The sequence below is a fragment of the Herpailurus yagouaroundi genome, unplaced genomic scaffold (assembly GCF_014898765.1).
Source record: "Herpailurus yagouaroundi ecotype Mexico unplaced genomic scaffold, PumYag 28, whole genome shotgun sequence".
NCBI lineage: Eukaryota > Metazoa > Chordata > Mammalia > Carnivora > Felidae > Herpailurus > Herpailurus yagouaroundi.
The window spans coordinates 56,655,534-56,667,769 of NW_024412376.1; the positions used below are offsets into that span (position 1 = coordinate 56,655,534).

General features: G+C 36.7%; 1 long non-coding RNA gene across 1 annotated transcript; it reads left to right on the forward strand.

The window, feature by feature from the left end:
* Positions 1–10,623: 10,623 nt before the first annotated feature.
* LOC121027809 (uncharacterized) lies at positions 10,624–11,334 on the forward strand. Its single transcript, XR_005788942.1, has 2 exons — positions 10,624–10,782; positions 11,276–11,334. It is a non-coding gene; the product is annotated as an uncharacterized LOC121027809 (long non-coding RNA).
* Positions 11,335–12,236: the final 902 nt, after the last annotated feature.

Here is a 12,236-nt window from a genome sequence, read left to right on the forward strand (position 1 = left end):
CAAGTCTGTCATTTAGAATAGAAGGAGAGATAAAGGTCTTCCCAAACAAACAAAAACTGAAGGAATTTGTCACCACTAAACCAGCCCTACAAGAGATCCTAAGGGGGACCCTGTGAGACAAAGTACCAGAGACATCACTACAAGCATAAAACATACAGACATCACAATGACTCTAAACCCATATCTTTCTATAATAACACTGAATGTAAATGGATTAAATGCGCCAACCAAAAGACATAGGGTATCAGAATGGATAAAAAAACAAGACCCATCTATTTGCTGTCTACAAGAGACTCATTTTAGACCTGAGGACACCTTTAGATTGAGAGTGAGGGGATGGAGAACTATTTCTCATGCTACTGGAAGCCAAAAGAAAGCTGGAGTAGCCATACTTATATCAGACAAACTAGACTTTAAATTAAAGGCTGTAACAAGAGATGAAGAAGGACATTATATAATAGTGACAGGGTCTATCCATCAGGAAGAGCTGACAATTATAAATGTCTATGCGCCGAATACCGGAGCGCCCAAATATATAAAACAATTACTCATAAACATAAGCAACCTTATTGATAAGAATGTGGTAATTGCAGGGGACTTTAACACCCCACTTACAGAAATGGATAGATCATCTAGACACACGGTCAATAAAGAAACAAGGGCCCTGAATGAGACATTGGATCAGATGGACTTGACAGATATATTTAGAACTCTGCATCCCAAAGCAACAGAATATACTTTCTTCTCGAGTGCACATGGAACATTCTCCAAGATAGGTCATATACTGGGTCACAAAACAGCCCTTCAGAAGTTTACAAGAATTGAAATCATACCATGCATACTTTCAGACCACAATGCTATGAAGCTTGAAATCAACCACAGAAAAAAGTCTGGAAAACCTCCAAAAGCATGGAGGTTAAAGAACACCCTACTAATGAATGAGTGGGTCAACCAGGCAATTAGAGAAGAAATTAAAAATATATAGAAACAAACGAAAATGAAAATACAACAATCCAAACGCTTTGGGACGCAGCGAAGGCAGTCCTGAGAGGAAAATACATTGCAATCCAGGCCTATCTCAAGAAACAAGAAAAATCCCAAATACAAAATCTAACAGCACACCTAAAGGAAATAGAAGCAGAACAGCAAAGGCAGCCTAAACCCAGCAGAAGAAGAGAAATAATAAAGATCAGAGCAGAAATAAACAATGTAGAATCTAAAAAAACTGTAGAGCAGATCAACGAAACCAAGAGTTGGTATTTTGAAAAAATAAACAAAATTGACAAACCTCTAGCCAGGCTTCTCAAAAAGAAACGGGAGATGACCCAAATAGATAAAATCATGAATGAAAATGGAATGATTACAACCAATCCCTCAGAGATACAAACAATTATCAGGGAATACTATGAAAAATTATATGCCAACAAATTGGACAACCTGGAAGAAATGGACAAATTCCTGAACACCCACACTCTTCCAAAACTCAATCAGGAGGAAATAGAAAGCTTGAACAGACCCATCACCAGCGAAGAAATTGAATCGGTTATCAAAAATCTCCCAACAAATAAGAGTCCAGGACCAGATGGCTTCCCAGGGGAGTTCTACCAGACGTTTAAAGCAGAGATAATACCTATCCTTCTCAAGCTATTCCAAGAAATAGAAGGGGAAGGAAAACTTCCAGACTCATTCTATGAAGCCAGTATTACTTTGATTCCTAAACCAGACAGAGACCCAGTCAAAAAAGAGAACTACAGGCCAATATCCCTGATGAATACGGATGCCAAAATTCTCAATAAGATACTAGCAAATCGAATTCAACGGCATATAAAAAAGAATTATTCACCATGATCAAGTGGGATTCATTCCTGGGATGCAGGGCTGGTTCAACATTCGCAAATCAATCAACGTGATACATCACATTAACAAAAAAAAAGAGAAAAACCATATGATCCTGTCAATCGATGCAGAAAAGGCCTTTGACAAAATCCAGCACCCTTTCTTAATGAAAACCCTTGAGAAAATCGGGATAGAAGGAACATACTTAAAGATCATAAAAGCCATTTATGAAAAGCCCACAGCTAACATCATCCTCAACGGGGAAAAACTGAGAGCTTTTTCCCTGAGATCAGGAACACGACAGGGATGCCCACTCTCACCGCTGTTGTTTAACATAGTGCTGGAAGTTCTAGCATCAGCAATCAGACAACAAAAGGAAATCAAAGGCATCAAAATTGGCAAAGATGAAGTCAAGCTTTCGCTTTTTGCAGATGACATGATATTATACATGGAAAATCCGACAGACTCCACCAAAAGTCTGCTAGAACTGATCCATGAATTCAGCAAAGTTGCAGGATACAAAATCAATGTACAGAAATCAGTTGCATTCTTATACACTAACAATGAAGCAACAGAAAGACAAATAAAGAAACTGATCCCATTCACAATTGCACCAAGAAGCATAAAATACCTAGGAATAAACCTAACCAAAGATGTAAAGGATCTGTATGCTGAAAACTATAGAAAGCTTATGAAGGTAATTGAAGAAGATTTAAAGAAATGGAAAGACATTCCCTGCTCATGGATTGGAAGAATAAATATTGTCAAAATGTCAATACTACCCAAAGCTATCTACACATTCAATGCAATCCCAATCAAAATTGCACCAGCATTCTTCTCGAAACTAGAACAAGCAATCCTAAAATTCATATGGAATCACAAAAGGCCCCGAATAGCCAAAGTCATTTTGAAGAAGAAGACCAAAGCAGGAGGCATCACAATCCCAGACTTTAGCCTCTACTACAAAGCTGTCATCATCAAGACAGCATGGTATTGGCACAAAAACAGACACATAGACCAATGGAATAGAATAGAAACCCCAGAACTAGACCCACAAACGTATGGCCAACTCATCTTTGACAAAGCAGGAAAGAACATCCAATGGAAAAAAGACAGTCTCTTTAACAAATGGTGCTGGGAGAACTGGACAGCAACATGCAGAAGGTTGAAACTAGACCACTTTCTCACACCATTCACAAAAATAAACTCAAAATGGATAAAGGACCTGAATGTGAGACAGGAAACCATCAAAACCTTAGAGGAGAAAGCAGGAAAAGACCTCTCTGACCTCAGCCGTAGCAATCTCTTACTCGACACATCCCCAAAGGCAAGGGAATTAAAAGCAAAAGTGAATTACTGGGACCTTATGAAGATAAAAAGCTTCTGCACAGCAAAGGAAACAACCAACAAAACGAAAAGGCAAGCAACGGAATGGGAAAAGATATTTGCAAATGACATATCGGACAAAGGGCTAGTATCCAAAATCTATAAAGAGCTCACCAAACTCCACACCCGAAAAGCAAATAACCCAGTGAAGAAATGGGCAGAAAACATGAATAGACACTTCTCTAAAGAAGACATCCGGATGGCCAACAGGCACATGAAAAGATGTTCAGCGTCGCTCCTTATCAGGGAAATACAAATCAAAACCACACTCAGATATCACCTCACGCCAGCCAGAGTGGCCAAAATGAACAAATCAGGAGACTATAGATGCTGGAGAGGATGTGGAGAAACGGGAACCCTCTTGCACTGTTGGTGGGAATGCAAATTGGTGCAGCCACTCTGGAAAGCAGTGTGGAGGTTCCTCAGAAAATTAAAAATAGACCTACCCTATGACCCAGCAATAGCACTGCTAGGAATTTATCCAAGGGACACAGGAGTACTGATGCATAGGGGCACTTGTACCCCAATGTTCATAGCAGCACTCTCAACAATAGCCAAATTATGGAAAGAGCCTAAATGTCCATCAACTGATGAATGGATAAAGAAATTGTGGTTTATATACACAATGGAATACTACGTGGCAATGAGAAAAAATGAAATATGGCCTTTTGTAGCAACGTGGATGGAACTGGAGAGTGTGATGCTAAGTGAAATAAGCCATACAGAGAAAGACAGATACCATATGGTTTCACTCTTATGTGGATCCTGAGAAACTTAACAGGAACCCATGGGGGAGGGGAAGGAAAAAAAAAAAAAAAGAGGTTAGAGTGGGAGAGAGCCAAAGCATAAGAGACTGTTGAGAACTGAGAACAAACTGAGGGTTGATGGGGGTGGGAGGGAGGGGAGGGTGGGTGATGGGTATTGAGGAGGGCACCTTTTGGGATGAGCACTGGGTGTTGTATGGAAACCAATTTGACAATAAATTTCATATATAAATAAAAAAAATAAATAAATAAAAAATAAAAAAAAATAAAGCATAGGAAAATAAACTCTCAGAATTATTTTCACTCATGTAAAATAAAGCATTGAACGTCATTTTGGGATATATATTACGACTTTGCAAAGTCAGTAAAGTAAAAATAACAATATATATAAAGGAAATATCACCATTAAAGTAATGCTATTAAGACAGCTTATTTAATATTAAGTAGTTAAAGAACATTTGGACATCATATCTAGAGGAAGTAGGGTGGGTGACATTATAATTTATCAAATACAAATTTCAAAAATAGATTTGCCCTTCTTCACTAATTCAAGACATAACATTTTACTAAGCTCTCTATTTTAAATATTGAAATAAAACCTAAAAAAAATTCCAAAACCTAGGAAACAGACACAACACAATGCAACAAATTTAGTGAAAACTTACTATCTGGAAAATTAATTTGTGTTGGATCTTCAAAATTATATTAGATCTCCAAAATTTATTCACATTAAATCTTCAAGTGTGTATTTTTTTTTCTGATTTATATTCATGACATAGTTTTCAGTATGAGATATCATGTTTTCAACAGCAAGGATTTCCAGATCCTCATAATATGAAGAATTATCTATCATTTTCATTTAAGATAAACCAAGTCTAACTTCAACTTCAGAGTAATAAGCAACTGTTTTGCCATTTAGAATTGGTTGGACAAAGACAAACAGCAAAGAAGGTTAAAAAGATAAAGGTAAAAGATGTGAAACCAGAAATAAAGGCCATATAAAGCAAATATAGTGTGTTTTCAAAGAAAGTTTTCCGTTCTAATCAATTATTATTGCCTTTGTGACTTGATTAAATAATTGTATTTCTATGCTTTAAAATGTTAATGCTTATATTTTTAACAGAAGTGTTTTTAACATGGTACTTCCAATTTTCCTCATTAGGAATTTAATATATTTTTTCTATAAGTTTGAATATTTATAAGAAATTACTACGGCATTCACAATGAGTCAAATGATGGAGCTTCCATTTGAAATATATTTTTTTCTTCTCTAAAACAAATCATATATTTTATAACTTCAAGTATAAATACATGGTATCTTATTTATCAGGTATTTGCTTACTTATCCTCAGTTTCTCATGTAGTTCCTAACTTAATTGCTGTGTTTGAAACACAAACATCTCCTTAAAAATCACCTAAGTATGCAAAAATTTCCCTGACCAAGCTAGTTGGTCATAAACAGTGTCACAGCGTGAGGGTAATGGCAATGATTCACCTTACAAATTTGAAATGTGCAGGAGTGACAATCCTCTCATATTTCTATGTATTTCACTAGTCTAGCCTTTATAAAAATCAGATGGATTCTGATTAATTAAATAATTACATATAGAACCCTTCATCTCCTGCCACACATTACAACTCCTGGTTTTCTTAAGGTTCTGAAGGGAGAACACGACACCAATATTTGGGAATATTGGTATAAAGTTGAGTTTATGTAATCCTAAATAGATGAAACACAACATAGACCCCCTAGGTTATGAAACAAGATCAAGCCATCTATAGGAGATGCCATTCAAAAAAGGTAGCTCCAGGGGCGCCTGGGTGGCTCAGTCCATTAAGCATCTGACTTAGGCTCAGGTCATGATCTCACCATTGGTGAGTTCGAGTCCCACGTCGGGCTCAGTGCTGACAGCTTAACAGCTCAGAGGCTGGAGCCTGCTTCAGATTCTGTGTTTCCCTCTCTCTCTCTCTCTCTCTGCCCCTCCCTCGCTCATGCTATGTCTCTGTCTCTCTCTCTCTCTCTCAAAAATAAACAAACATTTTTTAAAAAGGTAGCTCCAGCGCTATTTCTGAGCCCAGGTGGAAATTCAGCATGTGGCCATTAAATATCAAGTGACCAGATAGCCAGAACCAAGAGCATTGTAAGCTGAACTCTTTCAGACCCACCAAACCAATGTCAAGTAGATCTATCAGCATTCTATAGCAAAATGAATATATATATTTGGAATTCCACAGGAGCAGGTTCAGAAGGCACGAGAAAGCTGCATGAACAGGTAAGACATATCTCCATATTATTCAACATTTCACTTAGGTCAGACCCATGGTCACATGAGGGTTTCTCTGGGACAAGCTGACAAAGAAAAAAGAAGGTCAATTTCAGTTCTTGGTTGGATTGACTCAGTATGTCAGTGCAAGCAAAAGAGCAACTACTGCAATATATTGTTCTAGAGAGACTTGGACAAATAATATCACCCAGACTCTGTCGTTAGCCACTCTATTGCTGGCACAATGGGTACAAGAAAAAGCAGCAATAATGGCATGGATGAAGGTGAGAGATGGGCACAATACCATGAGGCTTGTTCAGAAAGCCAATTTAGCTTTCTTCTATCACTGAAATTCCAGCCTGTCAGCAACAGAGACCGTTGTTGAACTCCAGTACAGATTTATCCCCCAATGTGACAAACTGCTACCTTGCTGACAAACTGAGTACACTGAAGCCTTCCCATGCTGGAAGTGACAGAGATTAACATTGTTTAAGATCTGCATATATCTTCGAAATGGGTGTTCCTTTCCTGTCCTTAAGGCTTCGGCCAAAACCACTATCTGAAGATGTATAGAGAATATGATCCACCAGTATGGAATCCCTCAAAAAACTGCCTTGATCCAAAGTACTCACCCTATAGCAAACATGGTAGTGACAATATACCCATGGGATCCACTCACTGAGCTTATCATTTAGTGTCCATTCTGTTACCAGCCTAATAGAGAGATGGAAAGGCCTTTTTAAAGGTCTAACAGGATGTCATTTTATAGAGCCCAACTCTGCAAGAATATGGCATCATCTCCCAAAACGTGCTATATACTTTAAACTAACAGTAATCAAATAGTGCTATTTCCCTCTATAAATAGAATACACTGGCCTAGAAACCAAGCACTGAGTGTAGAATTAATTTGTTTTACCATTACTTTCAGGAATCAACTTAAGAAATGTATGTTTTCTTGCCCCAGAAATTTAGGCACAATACATGTAGAGATTCAGGTTCCCAGGCAGGAGGACACTCTTCCCAAAAGGGATGCAATGTCAACTTTAAGCTACAGCTGCCACCCAGTCATTTGGAGCTTATTATGTAAAGAGACAACTAGGCAAAGAAAACAGTCACATCCTGGCAGAGGTAACTGGCATTTATCATCAGTGGGAGACAGGGTTGGGGTTACACAAAACGGGGAGAGAAGAAAATGTCTGGCATCCAGGTGGTTTACTTGGCTATCTTTTAGAACTCTCCTGTCTAATCTTGATATTAAGTGGCCAGCAAGTGTAATTATGAACAGGGCTTAAATTTGGGGAGATTAATTTCCTATTTGGAGTTTTCCTCCTACAGCAAACTACAACTAGAGTCTGACCTGTTCAGACTTATCGCTCCCACCAGCTTGACTAAATTTTAGATAGGCTTCTTTCAGACTAGAGGCCCCTGACCTACTTTTTCTTAGAGTATTTACTTTAGAAAATCTGAAATTGCAAATTATTTCTCTGCCCTTTGAGATGCAAATCTCCCAGCTTCCTGTCAGTTTTACAATCCAGGAATGTCTTTCTCAAAGACCTGAGAGGCATCCCTTTGAAATGTAATCATCAAGAAAAGATAGGGCTCCAGTTATCAGTCAGTCTCTGTGGGTGGATAGGAGCCTAACTTTGAAAAGGGACAATTAGCATCTTTTCATGTGTCTGTTAGCCATCTGGATGTCTTCTTTGGAAAAGTGTCTAGTCATGTCTTCCACCCATTTCTTCACTGGATGTTTTTTGGGGGGGTGTTGATTTTGATAAGTTCTTTCTAGATTTTGGACACTAACCCTTTATCGGATATGTCATTTGCAAATATTTTCTCCCATTCTGAAGGTTGCCTTTTAGTTCTGTTAATTGTTTCCTTCACCATTAAGAAGCGTTTTACCTCCTCTGGAGACATGTCAAGTAAAAAGTTGCTGCAGCCAAGGTCAAAGAGGTTGTTGTCTGTTTTCTCATCTAGGATTTTGATGGCTTCCTCCTGTCTCACATTTAGGTCTTTCATCCATTTTGAATTCATTTTTGTGTACGGTGTAAGAAAGTGGTCCAGTTTCATTCTTTTGCATGTCTACAGCCAGTTTTTCCAACACCATTTGCTGAAGACAATTAGCAAACACAGATGGTCTAATTACAGTGACCAACCTTCCCCTGATGTGTTCTGGTACTTTTCCTTTGGCTCTCTCCAACATTTAAAATTCCTCCTCTTTTCTTTCAGTGGAGTTGAGCTGAATCTCACCAATTGCAAGTCTCTTGCAGTAGTCTTGAATAAAGTCTTCCTTTCCATTTTTAGCATGCATTTCATGCATTTTTTTTTTCTTTGACAAGTCCTGGAGAAGCATATCCCACATGGGATGAACTTAAGCTAATAAGTCAGTGGATCCGTGTGGCACAAGTGGTTGACAGTAGTGGATATTGTAGTATACCATGCAGAATCTCCCTCTTCCAATACTCACTCATTCTCCCATCTTCTGGGAATGCTGACTGCTGACTGCTCTCAGCAGTGTCTCTGAAAATACTTTCATCTGAAAATATCTGCTTCGTCATCTAATGGTTGACCAATGGGAGGTTACTTATACCCAAACTTTCTTTTCATTTGGGAGAACTCTGAAGAAATCCTACATATGCAGTTATTCTTTAGACCACATTCATTACTACTATTTTGACACTGTTGAATTTCACCCCAGTCCTGTAATCCTGGATTAGACCATTCATTTTCTTAATGGTAAGAACACTGCTTCATATTAATTTCGAATGCCCAGATAATTATTCAAATGTAAGTTTTATATACCCAATTATATTTGTTTTCTTAATTTTATACTGTTAACAGTTTTGAACCAATAGCCTTTATGATAAGAATTTTTAAATGCATTGTTACACTCAGTATTCATACATGCACTTCCAAGTTTTGTTTTATTGCATGTGCATTTTTTAATATTTTGAAAACTGTAAACTGTGAGAATGACTCAGATATTCATTCTATTAATATCCCAGAACAGTTCACTTTCCATTGCCTATTTTAAAATTACTGATTTTACTGATTCAAATGTTTTGCATATTTTTATCACCGTTCCTTCAATGTTTTCTGTACACTCAGACACATCTCATTTGTTTATCATGTAATTAATCACGTGTGTTTATTTCCCTATGTTCATTTCTCTTGTTTAGTATCAAAAAAATAGGAGCACATTTATTAACTAGTTACTATAATTTCCATCATCTGAACCAATAGCACAACTATGCTGTTCTCACAGAGTTAATTTGTTTATTTTTTAAAAATGTTTATTTATTATTTATTTTGAGAGGTGGGGGAGGAAGGGCAGAGAGAGGAAGGGAGAGAATCCCAAGCAGGCTCTGCTGTGCCAATGCAGAGCCCAACGCAAGGCTCAAACTCATGAATCATGAGATCCTGACCTGAGCCAAAACCAAGAGTTGGTCACTTAACCTACTGAGCCATCCAAGTGCCCCAATTTTTGTATGAGGTATTTTGTATGGAGGAAGAAACAAGTCTCTTGGTGCTATCAAGTTGCTTAAGTATCCATAGCCTTTCCTTTCTTTCATCAGGCTACACTGCAACTTAATAGTCTTTTGTCTCTTGCTTTTTGTCTCTTAATAGTCTATTGTTCTTGCCTTGATGTGTATTTTTCCAAAAATAAATATGATTGGATCATACAATGTTTAGGAATTTTATACATGTTAACTCTGTGTTTAATTTCACCTTCCCTATTATAGTGTCACCAACCTGAAAAGAAGGCCTTGTACTTCAATAATCCCCCAAATCTACCAATGTATAGAACACACAGTGGTTTCTTTAAATATTTAACAAATGATTGTATGGGCAGACAGTATAACCTCCATAAATATGGCAACATGATTTCAATGTGTTTTAATTTCTTAAAGGGTACAGCTATACTTGGCAAAAATCTATTTGGTGATTCTGATGCTATCTAGGAGTTACAGTTTATGAAGGCTTAAGGAACCAAGAGCTTGGTTATTACATCAGAAGAATTTCTAGAGCTCTAACACAAATATTTACAAAGCAGCTTTGCAAAAACAATATAATTTCAAATGTAGTTTCTGATAAGGCTCATTTTCCAACAAGCCTTCCTGCTTGTTGGAATAAAGGCTTGCTAGAATAGAATAGAATAAAGGCTTCCTGCTTGCTAGAATAAAGGCTTCCTTGCTTACACAAACCACCTAAAGAAAGAGATATAGTGCACACATATTAGCCTCTAATTTTCTTTTCCAGAATCTTACATGAAACTCAAACGCATCATCAGAAATGTTTGGCATCAATACCACTCAAGTGACTGATAACAAACTCCCTTAACGTCAAGAGCCATTCCATTTTTCTTTCAGGAAGAATAAGGACATACCTAAACATATTAAAATATTATTCACTTTGACAATGGAACTAGTTCCAAGACATGAACTATTGCTATATTAGAAACAAGAAGCAATCAGTATTTTTCATTGCCTAAGAATCTCTATACTACAAAAAATCCATCACTTCTAATGAAATTGGTAAGTACCTAGGAGGCAAATGTCTTTCCTTATTTCTACTGTGAAATCTGGGTTGAAATGAGCAGTTGTAGTTAACTCGCATTCCTATTAACCAGAAAAATTTAGCCAATAGTGAATAAATTTATCAAAGCTTTTGGAAAATGACATGAAATTTTCATTAAGATTAAAAGGACTATTACAGTTCTATTTTAAGTAGACCTGTACTTTTCTTAATATGAAAAACTGAGAATAACAGTAAATTTACTTTTATTTAAATTATATTGATTAATCAACAAAAATATCACTTAGATTCACTTATCTAAATGATAGTAATATATAGTTGAGCTTATGTGTGAGGTTTTTAATACAAATATCATCTTCAATTTCTGCCTATAAAGTGATTATGTAGTACAATTTATGCTTTCTTTACTGTGTAATTGGTTTATCAGTAACTGTTGTGTCAACAGCAAATCATATTTTCTGGTGCATTAACCTTAAGAATTTTTCTTTCTAGACACACAGAAAATGAAGCCACATGAACATCTGAAAGAGATTAAAACGGAATAAAAAGTCCTCAGTAGAATTTTAATGTATTTTTATATTAGCATCAAAGACCAATATTTTCTGGCTTCGGATATATGCTTGCAACACAATTATTTTAAGATACTTATTAGAAATCACACAGTGGTTTTAACTTACTAAGGTAAGTCACCTTAATGGTAACTTAGGCATAATTGGAAATTAGATAAATACTTTCAGGCTGATAATGCTCTTAAGGAGTTATTTACAAAAAGCAAAAAAAAAAAAAATCTTAAGTATTGTTTTGAATAGTAAAGTTAGTAAAGAATAAAATTCTATTAATCATCAAGAGAAATTGCACTTGAAATAAATCAAAATATAACATTTTCTAAATTTTCAGAAAAATAAATAGGCTATATATTTCACTTTGCATGACTAGATTTCAGTAGTTGTAGTTTTCCTTCCTAACATTAATTTAAATTTTCAATATATACTTGCCTGTGTGAGATCACTTGATTAATGCCAGTCTGTCTCATTAGAGAGAAAGCTACATGAGAGAAGAAAGCATGGGTGCTTTGTTCTCTATCTCCCAAGTTACACTTTGCCTGGCACATGGAATTAGTTTAATATATTTTCTGAATACATTAAAAATAAATGGACAGGGGCACCTGGGTGGCTCAGTCGGTTGAGCGTCCGACTTCGGTTCAGGTCATGATCTCGCAGTCCGTGAGTTCGAGCCCCGCATCAGGCTCTGTGCTGACAGCTCCAGCCTGCAGCCTGCTTCGAATTCTGTGTCTCCCTCTCTCTCTGCCCCTCCCCCACTCATTCTCTCTCTCTCTCTCTCTCTCTCTCTCTCTGTCAAAAATAAATAAAAACATTAAAAAAATTTTTTTTAATGTCTAAAAAAAATAAATGGACAATATTACCTAAAAAACTATCTGACTCTCATTAAATGC